The sequence below is a fragment of the Acinonyx jubatus genome, chromosome C1 (assembly GCF_027475565.1).
Source record: "Acinonyx jubatus isolate Ajub_Pintada_27869175 chromosome C1, VMU_Ajub_asm_v1.0, whole genome shotgun sequence".
NCBI lineage: Eukaryota > Metazoa > Chordata > Mammalia > Carnivora > Felidae > Acinonyx > Acinonyx jubatus.
This window is the reverse complement of record NC_069381.1, coordinates 41,763,497-41,784,328: the sequence shown is the minus strand read 5'-3', so window position 1 is coordinate 41,784,328 and position 20,832 is coordinate 41,763,497. Positions and strand designations below refer to the sequence as shown.

Here is a 20,832-nt window from a genome sequence, read left to right as displayed (position 1 = left end):
CGTAAGATTTAGCATCCTCCTTCACCATGTCCACCCTTGTCCACCCGTTACATTCTTTCCCTGCTTAGTGTGTGTGTCAAAGGCAAGGATTGTAGTTGTGTGATTTGTCCAGCTTTGAGGTCAGAGGTTGGTTAAATAATGTCCATGGTGGGGTCTTAAAAAAAAACTAATTAAATCATAGGTTCTCTCGGATCGTGACTTTAAATAACTATGCAGACGAACCTAACACATTAAAAGCAAAGGAAGGAGGGGCCCATGGGTTGATTGCAAACCCAAGTGAAACTAAAGAAATGATTCTGAAATCTTCCCCGGGGTGGGGGGATGCTCTTGAGATTTTTCTGCTGAGCTCCTTAACTCCTAGGTTGGCTACATTTTAAAGAAGAAAAGAATTCCAGCTTTGGTGGACTGGCGGCAAAGGTGAATACGCGGGTGTCGACCCCGGCTTCCTTCGTCTAGCTCCACCTTGATGCTCAGAAGCCCGCGCTAGGCGCCGAGGGTCCACGGAGGCACAGGTCAGGCCGGGTCCGTGTGCCAGGCCACAAGGTGCACGTCCAGCGCCTGGCCTCCTTGTGAGGTGAGGGGACAGCTTTTAGAGGAAGGCGTGGAGGCGGCTTTCTGGTCCTTCTCGCTTGGGGGCCTTGGTAGGGCGGCCCGCAGCCCAGGAGCTAGAGCTGAGTGGCGCGGCCGTGCCCGCAAGCCCGGGCCTCCGCAGGCATGCCGGCGTCCTCCGTCTCCCCAGTGGGGCCCCGGCGGGTAGGCGGGTACCGGGACCTAGCGACCGCGGCTCGGTGGCCCCGCCCCTCCCCGCGAGCCCGTGGTGACTTCGACCCTCCCCCAACGCTGGAGGGCCCCGCCCCCTCCTCGCGGGCTAACGAGTGTCCTCACGCGCGCGCGCGCGCCCTTTCCCTCGGCTTTGAGTGTGAGTGTGCTGCCCTCCCACCTCGGCCCCTCCCTATTGTTTCACGACGCCACCACAAGCCTACAAACGCAACCCCTCCCCCCATTGGTGTTTACCGCCCCCACTCTCCCCGGTTTAAGCGGCGCCTACGGGCCCCCAGAACTAAGGGGGGGTACCCCTGAACTCAACCCTCTGCGTCTCCTCTCCAGGGTCTCCTCCGCGACTCTCCCCTGCCCAACCCTCGGGGTCAGGACTCGTCAAGATTCCGTCCCTCTCTCCCCTCCCCCCTTCCCTGGCTCCCCCTCGGCCCCCTCCCCTCAGCGGGTCCTCCTTTTTCTCTCCCTCTCCCTCCTCCTCCCCCACCCCATCCCTTCCCCCCCACAATGCAGTTCGCGGCGCGGCGGACATGGCGGTGGAGTCCTGAGCTCGTCGTGTCCTGGCCTCCAGCGGCGGCGGCAGTGACGGCGGCGGCGGCAGCGGGAGGCGGCGGGGGGAGCGGGAGCCACTGAGATGAGGAGGCGCCGCGCGCGCCTGTAGCTCGCGGGCCTCTCAGGTACGGAGGTTCCGGCCGCGACTCAGCGCTCCGCGCCGAGGGGGTGTGCTCCGGGAAGGCCAGGCGGCCCCCTGTCCGCCTCCTCAGGTGCCGCGCCTCGCAGGTGTCGGGGGCCCAGTCGCCCCCTTGGGGCCTGACACTTCTTTCTTTGCGGGAATGGGCTTCGGGTGTCCCAAGGAAAGGCAGAGATAAGGGAGGTAGGGGCGGCGGCCTGGCGGCCTGAGGAGGGCATTGGGGCGCTTTGGGGGCCGAACTTCACAGAGAGGCTGAGGTTCTCGGCCCCGGGCCGAAACCTGTAGACCTCGGGAGGTGGATTTTGAGTTAACGGGATTGGCGTGAGCATTCTTTTGGGTCCAGTACGATTCCTTGTCATGTATGCCTTTTCTTTCATCCCCGCTTAGACACGGACGTACATATAAAACATGTAAATATACACACTCCTGTAATACACAAGCTCACCCTTTTCGGGAAGAGGGAAGGCAGAGGTGCCTGTATAGATTTCGTTTCTTGCTTGCCCGCCTTCTCTCTCCCCCGCCCCCCAGTCGAATGGTGGTAATGAACGCTTTTGACGTGGGAAACTGTGAGATTCGTATTTGTAAACAGACAGCACCAGCCGTGTGTGTTGCACGCCTCCGCGAGAGGTTTCGGGTCCGTTTGGTATCCGGATTGTAAAAGAATGAGATATTTAGACCCGAAAGAAGCACATCATCGGGATTTTTAGTCATACCTGAATGGGATGAATTACTGTTATTTTAACGACGCTAATTGAACATTTTATTATCGTAAATTTATCAGATCTTTAATCAGATGAATTTTGAACCTTGTGCGAGATCTTGTTTCCGTATACCCTGTTTCTTCATTTTGATATATTTTTGATACAAAACTAGTTCCTTACACATTGTACATTCAGCCTCCTTTTGTGATCTTCTTAGTGACTAGAAACGCAACTCAAATTGTGTATTGTTGGCGTGCATTTAGTAATTAGCTGGAGTGGATCAGATTACCTTTTGTTTCCTAAATGTCCCCCTCCCCCTGCCAAGCCTTGTAGTAGCGAAACGTGTAATACTTGGTGAAACAGAACGTATCCTGTTTCTGTTTTTAAAGTAATGAGAACTATTAGCTAATAAAATTGGAGAATCCCAACTGGATACGACCATTTAGAGAGAGTGCAATAATAAGGCGGTGAATTGTGGATGGTTAAAAAAAGTTGACTTTTTTTGTTGTGTCAGTCAACATGTTCTGTATATGAGTAGATTGTACGCTGAAATTTTCTTTAGGCTCAGCACCCTGTAATGTCTACTTGAAAATAGATGCACAGCATTGCATCCTAGTACTTATTAGTCACAACTTGTAAAATTATGAAATATTACTTCATTTAGAATGCTGTATTAACGAATTCACTAGTGTCTAGGGTGCTATGATGCTTTTATAAACACATTTTAAAGGGTGCTTCTTAAAAATCATACTTTTGGGAAGATAAGAATTTTAAGCCGTTTTAGGCTTTAAAAATGTGACGTTTCATATAAACAAAAGAAAGTTGGTTTGAAAAAGAGCTCTTTTAGGTAAATTTTCCTATTTTCAATTTTTCATTTGACTAGTGTGGAAAATGAAAAAGTAAAGCTTCCTTGAAATAATACAGAAGCGGAAGTGAAAGTTATTGACATTTAATGTTTTAAGTGTAGCAAATGTCTAAATACAAAGGGGAAACTAAGGTCTTTTCATTGTCCTAGGTCAGGTTGTTAGCAGATAAATTTATAAGATGTTATCATGCACTTAAAAGTTTAATTCAATTTTGTAATTCCTAAATCACACCGTGAATTACATTTAATTTTAGTTTATTAAACTAGAACAGTACAGTGTCTGTTATGATTTTAAAACTTAAAATCAAGTTACAATGGCAATTATTAATATTTCTGATTAATAAAAAACTGTTTAAAGAGAATTTTTATTAGTTCTCAGAGCAGATTCAGTTTAGTAAGTAGAGAACTTTTATTGACCTCAGAGTTAACCTTGACATGCATAATAAGCATCATTAATTATGCTGTGTTTGTGTGTGTGTTTTTTTTTAATGTGTTATTTATAGAATGTCAAATCAGGATCTGTGGGTAGAGAGTGGTGTTTGACTTTATTTCCTACAGAAAGTTTGTTTCCAGACCATCAGTAAGCCTTACCCGGAAACGCTGATACTGGTACATTTTGTTTATCCTTAAAAAAAAAATCAGACCATTTTGATATAACAATTCAGTGAGATGTGTTACTTTCTAATGTAAACTACAAATGCTAGAATTGGTAAAATAATTTTACAAAATTCATTGAAAGTCATTACTGCAGACAGAAATATGTTCTAAAAAAGAACAGTTCCAGAAATACCTAAAACAAGGAAAAAATGCTAGTTTAAAGCAGGATATGTGAGGGGTGCCTGGGTGGCTCATTTGGTTAAGTGGACTCTTGATTTCAGGTCAGGTCATGGTCTCACAGTTAGTGAATAACATATGCAAAGATAAGTTGTTATGGGGCTCAGAGTAGAAAAGTGAGAAATTCAGTGTGGCGGGAATTGAGGATTTATGGGTAGAGTGGTGAGAGAAATGTTTGGAAACAGTAGTCAGATTGTGAAAGTTATTGTGTATTTTGAATTAAGGCCTTTCAATTTTACCAAATGAGATCACCAAGTGAGCTAGTGGTTGAGTTGTGATTAGAAGTGTGTTTTCTGACTCCAACTTTAATATTTCTTTCTCTTCAGCTTCCTTATACCAACAGAGTTTAGTCCTGTTTTCAGTGGATAGTCAAGCCACCTTTTCCATGCCACTCTTTTCTCCTCTTAGTAGTTGCTATAATTCACATTGTTTTTTTGAGGATCCTGAATGTTAAATTTCTTAGAAGGTTCTTTTGCCATAAAAATACCTCTGGGGGAAATAACCTTGTTATAGTTTCTTAGGAAGTTTTTTCACTCCTAAGGGTTAGTTGACTACTTTCTAGTTTAGTACTGGAAAGCAATAGCATGGGGGAATTGGGGAGTGTGGGCTTCCTGCAAGCTCTGTGTTCATCAGTAAAGATGTGCAAAGTCTTAATCTTTGCACAAAGTAGCCTGTACTTTCAAGACGAAATCAGTATGTTTGTAAGTCAGTCGTCTGGTAGTTTTATTAATTTTCAAAGATTTTGTTATTATTTTTTTTAGTGTTTACTTATTTTGAGAGAGAGAGAGAGACAGCACACAAGCAGGGGAGAGGCAGAGAGAGAATCCCAGGCAGGCTCCCAGCTGATAGCATAGAACCTGATGGGGGGCTCAAACTCATGAACAGTGAGCTCATGACCTAAGCTGAAATCAAGAGTTGGCCACTTAACCAACTGAGCCACCCAGGTGCCCCAAAGATTTTATTTTTAGGTAATCTTTACACTCAACGAAGGACTCAAATTCACAACCCTGAGATAGAGTCACATGCTCCACCCACTGAGCCAGCCAGGTGCCCAAATAGTGTGGTAGTTTTAAGTGGGTATTTGATTTACAATGATAATAGATAACTTACTGCATATTTGCGATGTGTAATTTCTTTCTAAAGATCTTTTTACAAATTTTTTAATTTACTTGTTTGTTTTTAGTAATTTCCACACCCAATGTGTGGCTTGAACTCATGACCCTGAGATCAAGAGTTGTATATGCTTTTCCAACTGAGACAGCCAGGTGCCCCTCTTTCTAAAGAGCTTAAGTATTAATTCAGTTTTCACAACAACCTTTTGGTATTATCCTCATTTACGGGTGAGGAAAAGAGGTGCAGAAGGGTTAAGTATCTTGGACAAGATTTCACAGCTACTTTGCTTCAGAGTTAGCATTCATATTCAGGGTATCTGAGTCTGGAGTCAGAGTTGCACCTCAGGCTTGGGTTGTCAGAATTTAGTATGCAGGGGTGCCTGGGTGCCTCAGTTGGTTAAGTGGCTGACTCTTGATTTCTGCTCAGGTCATGATGTCATTGTTTGTGAGTTCAAGCCCCACATCGTGCTCTGTGCTGAGAACATGGAGCCTACTTGGGATTCTCTCTCTCCCTTTCTCTGCCCCTCTCCCATGTGCATGCACACTCTCTCTAAAAAATAAAGGTTAAAAAAATTTTTTTTTATAATTTAATATGCAGGGGTGTTCAGTATAGTTACATAGGTTGTCAAAAATATGTTGTGAGAAAAAAACCTTGGTTTGTGAGCATAATTCTTCTGGAAACATGCTTGTAATCCAAAGCACTTGTATATCAAAGTGAATTTCAAGCACCATTGGCTCAGTTGTGATCATGTGACATTGGGTGTCATGTACACTGGTATTGCAAGACGTTGCTTGTTTATGACATTAAAATTTATTGGAAATGTTTGCTCATCTTGCAGAACACTTGCAGAACAAGTTGTTCGCAATCCAAGGTATTACTGTATGTTGTAAGAACATAAAGTATGAATTATACATAATAGTGAAATCTGCTTGCATTTTGTCTGTCTTGTACATAGTAGTTTAAATAATTATCATTAAGGGGCGCCTGGGTGGCACAGTCGGTTAAGCGTCCGACTTCAGCCAGGTCACTATCTCGCGGTCCGTGAGTTCGAGCCCTGCGTCAGGCTCTGGGCTGATGGCTCAGAGCCTGGAGCCTGTTTCCGATTCTGTGTCTCCCTCTCTCTCTCTGCCCCTCCCCCGTTCATGCTCTGTCTCTCTCTGTCCCAAAAATAAATAAACGTTGAAAAAAAAAATTTAAATAATTATCATTAAAATTGATCAGTCAGGGGTACCTGGCTGGCTCAGCTGGTTGAACATCCAGCTCTTGATTTTGGCCCAGGTCATAACATAATCCCAGGATTGTGGGATCAAACCCCCAGTCAGAAAGCACTGAGCATTGAGCCTGCTTGATATTCTCCATGTCTCTGTCTCTTTCTCTCTCTCTCTCTCTCCCCCTCCCCCCTCCCTCCTCCCTCTCTCTCCCCCTTCTCTTCCCCCTTCCCCCTCTCTGTCCCCCTCTCTCCCCCCTCCCCCTTCTCTCCCTCTCCCCCCTCCTCTTCCCTCTTCCTCCCCGCCTTGCCTGCCCCCCCGCATGCTTTCTCTCTCTCTCAAAAAACAAAACCAAATAAAACTCACCCTTTTAAAGTATAGTGTTAAGTATATATTCATAAGGTTCTGTAAACATCACTATCTAATTCCAGAACATTTTCATCTTTCCAAAAAGAAATCCTGGGGGTGCCTGGGTGGCTCAGCTGGTTAAGTGTCTGACTTGGGCTCAGGTCATGATCTTGCCATTCCTGAGTTTGAGCCCCTCTGTTGGGTTCTGCTGACAGCTGAGAGCCTGGAGCCTGCTTTAGATTCTGTGTCTACCTCCCCCCCCCCCCCCCGCCCCTGCTTGCTTGTACTTTGTCTCTCTCTCTCAAAAATATTAAAAAAAGAATAGAAATCCTGTGTCCATTAGCAGTCACTCCTTATTCGCCTCTGCTCCAAGCCTTTAGCAACCACTAAGCTATTTTCTGTCTGTGGATTTGCTGGTTCTGGACATGTCATGTAAATGGAATCATATGTGTGTGGCTTTTTGTGCCTGACTTCTTTCACTAAGCAGAATGTTTTCAAGGTTTGTCCATGTTATGTCAAGTATTAGTACTTCATTCCTTTTTACAATACTTCATTCTATGGAATGTGTTCTGTGGAGATACCATGTTTTGTTTATCCATTCATCATTTGATAGTCATTTGGCTTATTTCCACTTTTTTGGCTATTATGAATAATATTCCTATGAAAATTCATGTGAAAGTTTTTGTGGATGTATGTTTTCATTTCTCTTGGGTATACACCCAGGAGTGGAATTGCTGAGTGTTTTGTTACATTTAAGTTTAACTTTATAAGGACCTACCAAACTATTTTCCTAAGAGACTGCACCATTTTATATTCCCACTAACAATGTATGAGAGTTCTAATTTCTCCACATCCTCACCAATACTTGTTATTGTTCATCTTTTTTCTTTTTTCTTTTTTGAGAGAAGAGAGCAGGTGGGGAAGAGGGACAGAGTGAGAGAGGGAGAGAATCTTAAGTAGGTTCCATGCTCAGCACAGAGCCCCCATGCGGGGCTTGAACTGACGAACCACGAAATGATGACCTGAGCTGAAGTCAAAAGTCAGATGTTCAACTTACTGAGCTAACCAAGTGCCCCCCCCCCCATCTTTTAATTATAGCCATCCTAGTAGGTGAAGTGGTATCTCATTGTGGTTTTGATTTGCATTTCCCTAGTAACTGATGATGATGATGTTGACAATCTCTTCATATGCCTTTTGGCCATTTGTATATCTTATTTGGAGAAAGGTCTACTCACATCCTTTGCCTATTTAAAAAAACTAGGCTGTCCTTTTTTTTTTTTAAGTTTATTTATTCTGAAGGAGAGGCAGAGAGAGAGTGTGCACTCGAATGTAGGGAAGGGAGAGAGGGAGAGAGAGAGAATCTCAAGCAGCTCTGAGTTGTCAGTGCAGAGGCAGACTCGGGACTCAATCCCACTAACCATGAGATCATGACCTGAGCCCAATTCAAGAGCTGGATGCTTGACTGACTGAGCCACCCAAGTGCCGGGGTTATTTGTCTTTTTATTGTTGAGTTGTAAGAATTCTTTTTTTTTTTTTTCAACGTTTATTTATTTTTGGGACAGAGAGAGACAGAGCATGAATGGGGGAGGGTCAGAGAGAGAGGGAGACACAGAATCGGAAACAGGCTCCAGGCTCTGAGCCATCAGCCCAGAGCCTGACACGGGGCTCCAACTCACGGACCACGAGATTGTGACCTGGCTGAGGTCGGACGCTTAACCGACTGCGCCACCCAGGCGCCCCTGAGTTGTAAGAATTCTTTATATATTTTTGATACTGGACTTTTTATCAGATATATAATTTGTAAAAATGTTCTTCCATTTTTGTGGGTTGTCTTTTCAATTTCTTTTTTTTAATTTTAATAGTTGTAAAATAGGGGTGCCTGGGTAGCTTAGCTGGATAAGTGTCTGACTCTTAATTTCAGCTCAGGTCATGATCTCGAGGTTTTTGAGTTTAAGCCCTTTTTCAGAGTCTGTGCTGATGGTGTGGAGCCTGCTTGGGATTCTCTCTCTCCCCCTGTCTCCTCTATGCTCTCTCCCTCTCTCTCTCAAAGTAAATAAATAAACTTAAAATTGTGGTAAAATATTCCTAACACCAAATTTACCATTTTAAACCATTTTAATGATTTTTATGAATACATTCAGTGACATTAGGTACATTCACATTGTTGTGCAAACCGTCACCACTATCCATCCCCAGAACTTTTTCATTTTTTGCAGACTAAAACTCTGTACCTTTTAAGCAATGACTTCCCATTCCCTCCTCCCACCCCTTAGAAACTACCATTCTACTTTCTGTCACAATGAATTTGACTACTATATGTAATTAGAATCATACAATTTTTGTCCTTTTTTTTTTTTTTAAAGTACACTCCACACCCAATGTGGGGCTTGAACTCATGACCTTGAGATTGAGAGTTATGTGCTCCAATGACTGAGCCAGCTGACTGCCCCTCAGTATTTGTCCCTTTGTGACTGATACTTCATTTAGCACAGTGTCTTCAAAGTTCTTCCATGTTATCACATGTGTGAAAATTTTCTTTTTTTTTAAGGCTGAATAATATTCTGTTGTATTATATACCACATTTTGTTTATTCATCTGTTGATCAACATTTGGGTTCCTTCCACCTTTTGGCTATTGTGAGTAATATTGCTTTGCATATGGGCATACAAATATCTGTTTGAGCCCCTGCTTTCAGCTCTTTGGGCATATACCCAGAATTGGAATTGCTGATCATACAGTAAATTTATATTTAGCTTTTTGAGGATTTGCCATGTTGGTTTTTTCATTTTTTTGAATAAAATATGTTTTTGAAGAACATAAGTTTTCAGTTTTAATAAAGTTTGATTTATTTTTTCTTTGGGTATTTGTGCTTTGGGGTCATACCTTAGAAATAATCACCTAATCCAGGATTATAAGAGTTTATACCTCTGTTTTCATTGAACAGTTTTATAGTTTTAGCTTTTCTATTTAGGTCTTTGATCCATTTTGAGTTAATTTTTGTATGTGGTGTGAGGTAGATGTTCAACTTTATTCTTTTCCATGTGGCTATCCAGTTGTCCCACCGTTAATTGACAAGACTGTTCTTTCCCTTATTGAATGGTCTTGGCATCCTTGTTGAAAATCAATTGATCATAAATGTCTGTGTTTATTTGTGATTTCTCAATTGTTTCTGGATTCTCCATTGATCTATATATATATATTTGTTCTTACGCCAGTACCACCCAGTATTGACTACTGTAGCTTTGTACAGAGTTTTGAAATCTGAAAGTGTGAGTCTTCCAACTTTGTTCTTTTTCAAGATTGTTTTGTAGAGTCCCTTGCAATTTGATATGAATTTTAGGATAAGTATATCAATTTCTGCCCAAAAAAAAAAAAAAAAAAGAGCATCTGGAGTTTTGAAAGGAATTGTGTTGAATCTGGTGATTAACCTGGGGAGTATTGTCATCTTTTTTTTTTTTTTTAAGTTTATTTATTTTGAGAGAGAGTGTGGGAGTGAGTGGGGGAGGGCAGAGAGAGAGAGAATCCCAAGCAGGCTCTACACTGTCAGTTCAGAGCCTGATGTGGGGCTCTAACTTACAGACTGTGAAGTCATGACCTGAGCTGGAACCAAGAGTTGGGATGCTTAACTGAATGAGCCACCCAGGTACCCTGGTATTGTCATCTTAATATTAAGTCTTCCAATCTGTGAATATGAGATGTTTGTGCACTTACTTTTCATTTCCATTAAATAGGCCTTTACCTATTTATTTCAACAGCATTTTGTGGTTTTTAGTGTACAAATTTTGTTCTTCTTTTATTACATTTATTCCTAAGTATTTTATTCTTTTTGATGCTATTGTAAATGAAATTGGTTTTTTTTTTTTTTAATTTCATTTTTGGATTGTTCATTGCTAGTGTGTAGAAATATAATTAATTTTTGTATATTGATTTTGGATAGCAACCTGGCTGGACTCATTTACTAGCTCTAAATTTTTTTGTGGATTTCTTCTGATTTTCTGTATGTAAGATCATGTCATCTGCAAATTAGATATAGTTTTATTTCTTCCTTCCTGATCTGGATACTTTTAATTTCTTTTTCTTGTCTAATTGCTCTGGGTAGTACAATGATGAATAGAATTGGAGACAGCAGACATCCTCATCCTGTGTTCTCTTAGAGGAGAGAACATCTAGTCTTTCACCATAAAGTATGATGTCACCTGTGGGTTTTTCTTAGATGGGCTTTGTCAGGTTGAGGCAGTTCCTTTCTATTCTTAGTTGATTGAGTGTTGTTGTTGTTGTTGTTGTTGTTGTTGTTTTATCATAAAAGGGTGTTAGGTTTTATCAAATGCATTTTTAATAATTTTATTGTAGAAAGTGTGTGAGCAGGTGAGAGGGGCAGAGGAAGGGAGAGAGAAAATCTTAAGCATGCTCCATGCTCAGCCTGGAGACTGATGTGGGCTCTATGCCACCACTCTGGGATCATGACCTGAGCCGAAATCAAGAGTCAGAAACTTAACCGACTGAGCCACCCAGATGCCCCTATCAAATGCATTTTACATTTATTGAGATGACTGTGGTTTTTGTCCTTTATTCAACTAATATGGTGTATTATGTTGAGTGATTTTCATATGTTGAACCAACCTTGCATTCCTGGGACACATACTACTTGGTATCCTGGGGTACAATCCTTTGTTGCTGTCTTTGGTTTGCTAGTATTTTGTTGAAAAATTTTGCATCTATGTTCATAAGAAACATTGGTCCACATTTTGTTTTTAAGTTTATTTATTTTTGAGAGAGAGAGAGAGTGAGCACATGCATACATGAATTGGGGAGGGGCAGAGAAAGAGTGGTAGAGAGAGAATCCCAGGCAGGTTCTGCACTATCGGTGCAGAGCTTGATGTGGGGCTTGAACTCACGAACTGTGAGATCATGACCTGAGCCGAAGTCAGACACTTAACCGACTGAGCCACCCAGGTGCCCCGGACCATAATTTTCTTATGATGTCTTTGTCTGGTTTTGGTATTAGGGTTATACTGGCCTTACAGAATGAGTTAATAGTGTATTTTTGTATGTGAAAAATTTGTTTTAATATCTAATGACATGAGTATCAGTAGTTATAACCCGTACACAAAGAAGTTCTTTGGATCTTCAGTAATTTTTAAGAATATAAACACATCCTGAGATAAAAAAATTTGAGAACTGCTTCTGGTGTAGATGAATAGACCTACCCTAGTGCTTAAGCATTGAAACAAAAACTGAGACTCTTGTTTCTTATAGTTATAAACCAGTCTGGTTTGTGTCACTTTAGGCAAGTCACAAACTTAGGGTGCCTCATTAGTGTATAAAATGGAAATACTAAAAGACTGTATTAATTTCATAAATGTGTAAATATAAATGAATGAACATACTAGACATGTATTAGCTGATGCTGTATCTTCAAAAACAATTTTTTTTTTTTTTTTTTAACTGAAAGAGCTCTGGGACTTTTTGCAGGAACTTGTCTTATGTGATAGTGTCTTGAATTCTGTCACACAGATAAAAAATTGTTTGTCTTTGGAACTTTATTTAAGTTTTCTGTGGTAGCAGCAGTTTTAAACTAGTGATTTTCAATATATGAGAGTTACACTTCCTTAGGAAGTCTTTTTATAATTATTTTGGAAGGCCTTAGGAAACACTCACATTTATTCTCCCTCTTCCTCATTCTTTTGTTCCTCTTTATTTCTGTTGGGAATGTATATTCTGTATTTCTCAGATATGTTGGAACAGAAAAAAGATTGAGAACCATTACTTTGTTCTAATCCTGTAAGAATATGCTTATTTTCCTCACAGCCAGGAAACCAGATCCATATTTTTATACATATTATGTATTTCTTCTTTTTTTTTTTAAGTTTACTTATTTTGAGAGAGAGAGAATTCCAAGCAGTCTCCCAACAGTTAGCACGGAACTTGATGTGGGGCTTGAACCCATGAACTGTGAGATCATGACCTGAGCCTGAGTCAAGAGTCAGACGCTTCACCGACTGGGACATCCAGGCGCCCCATCTATTTATTCTTTTCTGTTTCTCTGTAGTTCCTCTTCTTTTAAGGCGGGTGACCTGCTGCCTATTATTTCTTTAAAAAAAACTTTTATGTTTTTATTTTATTTTTGAGAGAGAGAGAGAGACAGAGAGACTGAGACAGTGAGAGCAGGGGAGGGGTAGAGATAGATAGAGACAGAGTCTGAAGCAGGCTCCAGGCTCTGAGATGTCAGCGCAGAGCCCAACATGGGGCTTGAACTCACAGACCGCAAGATCATGATCTGAGCCGAAGTCAGACGCCCAACCGACTGAGCCACCCAGGTGCCCCGTGCCTATTATTTCTTATCTGATTTTGTCATTTCAGTCTAGGAACCTCTAGGTTATTCCCTTATATTCACTGTTAGTGGATGTAATTTTCTTTGAAAAATTTTTTTTGAAAATGTTTATTTTGAGAGAGAGGGTAGGGAGAGGCAGAGAAAGGGAAGAGAATCTCAAGTAGACTCCCGTACTGTCAGCACAGAGATCATGACCTCAGACGAAATCAAGAGTCAGATGCTTAACTGACTGAGCCACTCAGGTGCCCTGTTACTGGATTAATTCTTGACATCATATTGGCAGTTGGACATTGAAGGTCATCTAACACCTTAAGTTTATTTTTTCTTAATTTCTATATTCCAGTGATACTCAATTCTGTGTTCCTTGGCACATCTATTAATGTGGTTCAAAAATGGTTCTACTTCTGATCAGACTCTCCTAAATACCGATATGTGCATGCTTTTCATTTCTTTAGTTTTCTGAACTATCCTAAATCTCTGGATGTAACATCTTTTTGGCTTTATTCCTTCCCCCACTTATATCATTACTATTTTTTTCCCCTTATTCTGTTGAGATATTCATTCTGTCAGCCCCTTACCCAGTGTGAATTAAAATATTTTCTAATTGTATAAATTAATAGACTGGTATTTTATATATTTAGTCAGGCCCTTAATACAGCTTGACAGGACTTTAGTTAGATTTCTTTCTGTTTCTCACATTTCCTATTGTTTTACCCCATCTTAAGCCCTCTACTGCCCTCTGCTTTCCTCACTAAGTGCTGTCTTCTCTTTAATAGAAAAATGTTAAAATTGTGTCCCTCACAGTTCTTCAGTGGTGGTCCTGGCAAAAGAGGTTTCTTTAGTCCAATAAATCTGGGAAATGTTGCAAATTATCTCTCTCTTAGAGATTTGCAGTGCTTATTAGCATATTAAAGAGTGTGAAAGGTTCTTCTAGAAAGAAACTCCTTTAACACAGCCTTTTCCCCTTCCTAACCCCACTAAAATTGCTTATGATAAGGCCCTAAATAAGCGAATGCTTTTTACTATTACTGATAATTACTATTACTTACTTTACTGATTTATCTCATTTTTCTCTCCACTCTGTCTTCCTATTCTGAAGGTAGTCTAAAACAGAAGTTGTGCCACTCTTCTGCTTATAAATCTATGCCTTCTTTTTGCTTAAAGTGTAAACCTGACTTGGTATGCAAATGTGTGCACCAATTTACATTCTCAGTTCGTCTCCTGTATTCATCATTATGCGTGCTATTTTATGGTCCCAAAAAACTTGCCAAAATTTTATAAATACATTTTGTTTAGTATATACAGGTCTTATTATTAGGACTATCCCTTCTCACTTTCTCTCCTAAGTGGGAAGTTCTTTCTCAGCCCAACTGTTATCTCCATGATGAACGCTTTTCTAAGGCTCTTTCCACAGGCTTTCCATAACATGGTCACATAATATATTGTCATTACTTGTTTATATGACTGTCTCCCCTTTCAGGCATGAGCCCATTATTTATCATTGTATCTTCAGCTTTTAACCCAGCACCTTATATGTGAATATTGGCAAATGATCTTTGTTAAAACGAATTCTAGATTTATGTTTATTTAGCTGAACAAATGCAGGCCCAGCTACGTAATTTGCAGGGCGAAATGCAAAATGAAAATGCAAAGCCTTTGCTGAAAAAGTAGGAAAAAAGTTGGTAATAAAGTTACTAAAATATAGGGGCTCCTGGCTACTAGCTCAGCTGATTTAGCATGCCACTCTTGATCTCAGGGTTGTAAGTTTGAGCCCCATGTTGGGTGTAGAGGTTACTTAAAAATAAAATCTTAAACAAGTTACTAAAATATAAAGCTTTTTCTTTTCCTCTGCGATCTTTTTCTCAACTTGTTATGGTGATTTTAATTTACTTTAATTTTTAGGTATTTAATTTATTTAAAAAAATTTTTAATGTTTATTTTTAAGAGAGAGAGAGTGGGAGAGAGGCACAGAATCAGAAGCAGGCTCCAGGCTCTGAGCTGTCAGCATAGAGCCCTGCCGAGCTTGAATTTAAGAATCCCGAGATCAGAGCCAAAGTTGAACGTCTAACCAACTGAGCCATCCAGGCGTCCCATTTACTTATTTTTGATTTACTTGTAAATGTTATTCTAAATATAGAACAATTTAAAAATTTAAGTTATTAAGCATAAGTTTTACTATTCATCTTTATTTTGTGTAGCGTCATCTCTAAGTGCAAATATAAGGCTATTTAACTCTTATGTGGAATTGCTGGTATTTCATAGTTTGTGAATTCATATTTCATTTTTACCAGAACACGGAAAACACTGCACAAAACTTAACTCAGCTATTTTTTTTTAATGTTTATTTATTTTTGAGAGAGGGAGCATGGGGAAGGGGCAAAGAGAAGGGGAGACAGATAATCGCAAGCAGGCTCCACGCTGTCAGCATGGATCCCAAAGTGGGATGAATCATGAGATCATGACCTGAGCTGAAATCAAGAATTGGACACTTAACGGACTGAGCCACCTAGGTGCCCCTCAACTAATTTTTTAAAATATAAAGTTATTTATTTACTTACTTAGAGCAAGCAGGGGAAGGGCAGAGAGAGAGAGAGAGAGAGAATGAGAATGAGAATCCCAAGTAGGCTCTGCGCTGTCAGTGTAGAGCCCACGTGGGGCTCAAGCCCATGAACCATGAGATCGCGACGTGAGCTGAAGTCAGACACTTAACCAACTGAGCCACCCAGCACCCCTACCCCTCAACTATTTTTATTTTACTTCTTATACTTGCACATTCCATCAACACTCTCTACTTAAAAATATATATATATATTATATATAATATAACATATAATATATATGTTATGATTATATAATATATATAATTTCTACACTCAGTGTGGTGGGGCTTGAACTCACAATCCTGAGATGAAGAGTCCCATGCTCTTCCATCTGAGCCAGCCATGTGGCCCAATATGCTCTACCTTTGACCATGGCAGGACTGAAACAAGAAGAAACTGTGACTTGTTCTATCTTTCCCTTTCTTTCTGTGTCATCACTTTTAGCATAATTAGTTGGTTAATACAGGGAAGTAACATGAGTAAGAAAAGATATAAAAGGTTTTTATTTTTCATTTTTGTCATTCGTGTTTCTTAGAATACCATTGTCTTTGTTCTGTGTTTGAAGCAAATTATGGTTGAAAGAGAAAATGAAGGTTCTTCGGCTGTTAGTACCACTGCCTCCTTAGTTGTAGACAACATGCTTACTTTATACTCACTCACTTTAAGTCTTGCTGAACTCCCACATATATTGTGGATCCACTGAAGTTCTGTGCTCATGGTGTATCACCAAAGCTGTATGAGAATGAAGTAGAAAGGAATGTCAGACATGCATTTTGCATGTATCTCCACTGCTCCTATGCATGTTCCATTGTCCCATTAGACTACAAAACACAAATTCAAAGATAAAATTATTAAGAATTTCAAGATGGTGACAGAAGCTTTTTTTTTTTTTTTTTTTAATGTTTATGTTTGAGAGAGAGACAGAGGATCCAAAGCGGACTCTGTGCTGACAGCAGAGAGCCTGATGCAGGGCTTGAACTCACGAACCATGAGATCATGACCTTAGCAGTAGTCTGATGCTTAACTGACTGAGCCACCCAGGCCCCGCAGTGACAGCAGTTTTAAAACAAGCACAGAGTCTTTCTTTTCTGAGATGGGAGCCCTATGTGATGGTACGCATCACATGTTTATGAAATTAGTCCTGAATAAAAGGATTGGAGGGAAACAGTAACATGCATTGAGACAAAGAGGTTGCCATATTTCACCTTGTACCAATGTGATAAGAATTGTTACTACTTTTTATTTTGAGGCATTCTGAGGGCTGTGTGCCTTGAAGTTTGGTGGAGCCCAGTGATCTGTTAAGGTAAATTAAATGTGAGCAAAACTAACCAGTGCTAGTCTTTCTCTCCCTGTTTTACTAAAAGTGAGAGGTAGCATAAGATTAAGCAGCTTGGAATGTTGAGCTGATGCATGAAGGACAGCTGCCTTGGAGAGCACCTGAACTTAGAGGATTTTACATGAGTTAATAAATCAATTTATGTTGTGATCAGCACTGAGTTAAAGAGGTTGTTACTGCAGTGTAACCTGGCTTATTTTGAATTATAGTTTGTCAAATTTCAGAAGCTTTGTAGGACCAGCACAGTTACACATCATGATATTTGGATCTACGGGATATAATAGGTATCCCCAGTAAACAAGTAAACCCACTCAAAAGGTGTTAGGTATATCATTATAAATACTCAGGAGCTGCTTGATAATAGAAGAATCAAGAGCTCTCTGGCAAATCTTGCACAGAACTTTTCATCTGTAGTGCTAATTCTTGATTATAAGGAAGAAAAGGAAATTGTGTCTTGGGTAATTTGGGGATCCACATAATCTCCATATCTCATTAGGAAAAAAAACCCTAAAACAGTTGGCAATGTGAGGCCAACAAATTGCTTGTGAAAAGAAGCATAACAAATTTATTTTGTCTATTGCTGGTAAAGATTCTAGTATATAATAAAATGTCCAAAAAGGCTTACCAGATGAACAAAGAAGGAAAAAAGATTGACTAATCAATCCAGAAAGCTTTACGTAATTGGACTTTGAGTGAGTATATAGGTAATTTAGTTTGGAAATCCTGTTTATTCACAAAACTGGCTTTGAGAGAAGGGGGCACAGTTGCACTTGCCTTTGATCATAAAAATTCTGTCAGTTGATTTTACCCATATAAAAAGTATTTTTTAAAAAACCTTTAGCTATTTAGAGTGATTAAGATTTGAGGTCTATGATATCTTACATAAGGTCAGTGCATGCACATTATTTTGATTATAATTTTTTGAGTTTTAAGTTAAAATTTTTTTTTAATGTTTTATTTTTTTTATCTTTGAGTGACAGAGAGAGACAGCATGAGTGGGGGAGGAGCAGAGAGAGAGGGAGACACATAATCCAAAGCAGGTTCCAGGCTCTGAGCTGTCAGCACAGAGCCCGAAACGGGGCTCAAACCCACAAACTGTGAGATCATGGCCTGAGCCGAAGTTGGATGCTTAACTGACTGAGCCACCCAGGCGCCCCTTGAGTTTTAAGTTTTTTATTGAAAAATATAAACATAGAACTTACCAGTTAAATGTACAACTTAGTAGCATCAATGCATTCGCAATGTTATATCATCATCACGACTATTTCCAGAACTTTTTTTAATCATCCCAAACAGAAACCCATTAAATAGTTACTTCTCATTCCCTTCTTCCTCCATTCCCTGATAACTTCTGTTCTATTTTCTGTCTTTATGAATATACTTATTTTAAATATCTTATAATTGGAGTTATACAATATTTGTCCTTTTTTTATGTGTATTTATTTTTGAGAGAGAGAGGGAGGGAGACAGAGCATGAGTGGGGTGGGGCAGAGAGAGGGAGACACAGAATCTGAAGCAGGCTCCAGGCTCTGAGCTGTTAGCACAGAGCCTGACTTGGGGCTTGAACTCACGGACTGTGAGATCATAATGCCCAACCAACTGAATCACCCAGGCACCCCTCTCCTTTTATTTTTTAAAGTTTATTTATTTATTTTGACAGAGAAAGACAGAGGGCGGGGTGGGGAGTGCAGAACGAGAGGGAGAGAATCCCAAGTAGGCTGTTTGCTGTCATCTCAGAGCCCAACACAGGTCTCTGATTCCTATGAACTGAGATCATGACCTGTTCATGACCTGAGTTGGATGCTTAACTGAACCACACAGGTGCTCCCAAATTTGTCCTTTTGTGACTGACATTTCATTTAGTACAGTGTTGTCAAGGTTCAGCCATGTTGTAGCATGTGTCAGAATTTCTTTCAATGGCTGACTAAAATTCCACTGTTTTGTATATACCACAATTTGCTTATCCATTCATCTGTTAGTCACTTGGGTTGCTTCTACATTTTGGCTATTGTGAATGATGTTGTAGTGAACATGGGCATACAAATAACTGTTCGAGTCCCGGGTTTCAGCTCTTTGGAATATATGCCTATGGGTAGAATTGCTGGATCATATGGTAATTCTCTATATTTTTTTTAAGGAACTGCCAAACTGTTTTCTGCATTGGCTGCATCATTTTATTCTCACCAGCAGTTGCGTGAGGATTCCAATCTTTCCATATCCTCACCAACATTTGTTATTTTCTGCTTTTTTGATAATCCTAGTAAGAATGAAGTGGTGTTTTATTGTAGTTTGATTTACATTTCCCTAATGACTAATGATGTTCAGCATTTTTTCATGCACTTATTGACCATTTATCTTTGGAGCAATGTCTATTCAAGTCTTTTGCTGATTTGTTAAGTGGGTTGTTTGTCTTTTTTGTTGGTAAGTTGTAAGGAGTTTTTTATATATTCTGGATACTAGACCCTTATTTAAATATGTGATTTGCATATATTTCCTCCCATTCTGTTGGTAATTTTTTCACTTTTTTGGTAGTGTCCTTGCTGAACAGATGTTTTAATTTTTTTTGGTTGAGATATAATTAACATACACATTACATATGTGTATATGTATGTATATATATATACAACATTATATTAGTTTCAGGTGTACAACATAATGCTCTGATATTTGTATATATTGTGAAATGATCTCCACAGTGAGTCTAGTTATTAACATCCATCATCACATAGTTAATAAATTATTTTTTTTTTGTGATGAGTACCTTTAAGATTTACTCTATTAGCAACTTTCAAATATACAAGACAGTATTATTAACTATAGTCAGCATGCTATATGTTACATCCCCAGAATTTATTTTCTTTAATAAATGTAAGTTCATGTTTTGACCACTTTGACCTATTTTAAAAAACTTTTTTTAAGTTTATTTATTTTGAGAGAGAGAGTGCACATGAAGGGCAGAGAGAGAGAAACCAAAGCAGACTCACACTGTGACATTGTGGAGTCTGATGTGGGGCTCGAACTCATGAACCATGAGATAGATCATGACCTGAGCTGAAATGGTCAGTCACTTAACTGACTGAGCCACCCAGGCACCCCACCGCTTTGACCTATTTTGCCCATCTCCTTCCCCTGCCCCAGCCCCAGCCTATGGCATCTATCAAGCTGTTCTCTATAGCTGTGAGTTCATTTTTGTTTGTTTTAGATTTTACATGTAAATGAGATCATAACAGTATTTGTCTGACTTACTTCGCTTAGCATAATGCCTTCAGGGTCTATCCAAGTTGTTATAAATAGCAAGGTTTTCTACTTTTTCAGGGCTGAATAATATTGCATTGTATACCACATTTTCTTTATCAGTTCATCTGTGAGTAGACACAGGTTGCTTCCATGTCTTGGCTATTGTAAATAAACACCACAAAAAACATGGGGGTGCAGATATCTTTTTGACTTAGTGTTTTTGTTTCCTTTCAGTAAATGCCCAGAAGTGGAATTGCTGGATCATATGGTATTTCTCTTTTTAATTAAAAAAATTTTTTTTTAACTTTATTTATTTTTGAGAGAGAGAGCCCACACATGTGTGCGTGTGCAAGTGGGGGAGGGACAGAGAGAGAGAAGGAGACAGAATCTGAAGCAGGCTCCAGGCTCTGAGCTGTCAGCACAGAGTCTGATGCGGGGCTCGAACTGATAAACCGTGAGACCATGACCTTAGTGTCTCTTGCAGGGCAGGTTGCCCTTTTATTTTGCTGATGGTTTCCTTTGCTCTATAGAAGCTTTTTAATTTGATAGTCTTCCTTGTTTATTTTTGCTTTGGTTTCTTTGGTTTTGAAAAAAAAATATTTTAATGTTTGTTTATTTTTGAGAGAGACACAGAGTGTGAGCAGGGGAGGGGCAGAGAGAGAGAGGGAGACACAGAATCCGAAGCAGGCTCCAGGCTGGAACCCACGAACTGTGAGATTGTAACCTGAGCCAAAGCCAGACGCCCAACTGACCGCTACCCAGGTGCCCCCAGTTGTCTTTGGTTTTGGTGTCAA

The 20,832-nt window shown here is 40.0% G+C and overlaps 1 protein-coding gene across 16 annotated transcripts in view; it reads left to right on the top strand.

The window, feature by feature from the left end:
• The first annotated feature begins 990 nt into the window (after nt 1-990).
• Nucleotides 991-20,832, top strand: part of TUT4 (terminal uridylyl transferase 4) — a 149,778-nt gene continuing 129,936 nt past the window's right edge. For 7 of the 16 annotated variants that reach the window (XR_008294865.1, XR_008294867.1, XR_008294869.1 and 4 more), the window contains exon 1: nt 993-1,451. The gene's annotated coding sequence lies outside the window, so the exon portion shown is untranslated. Of the gene's footprint in view, nt 1,452-20,272; nt 20,307-20,832 lie in introns of those variants that run through there. The other 9 variants (XR_008294873.1, XR_008294872.1, XR_008294871.1 and 6 more) reach the window with 5 other exon arrangements.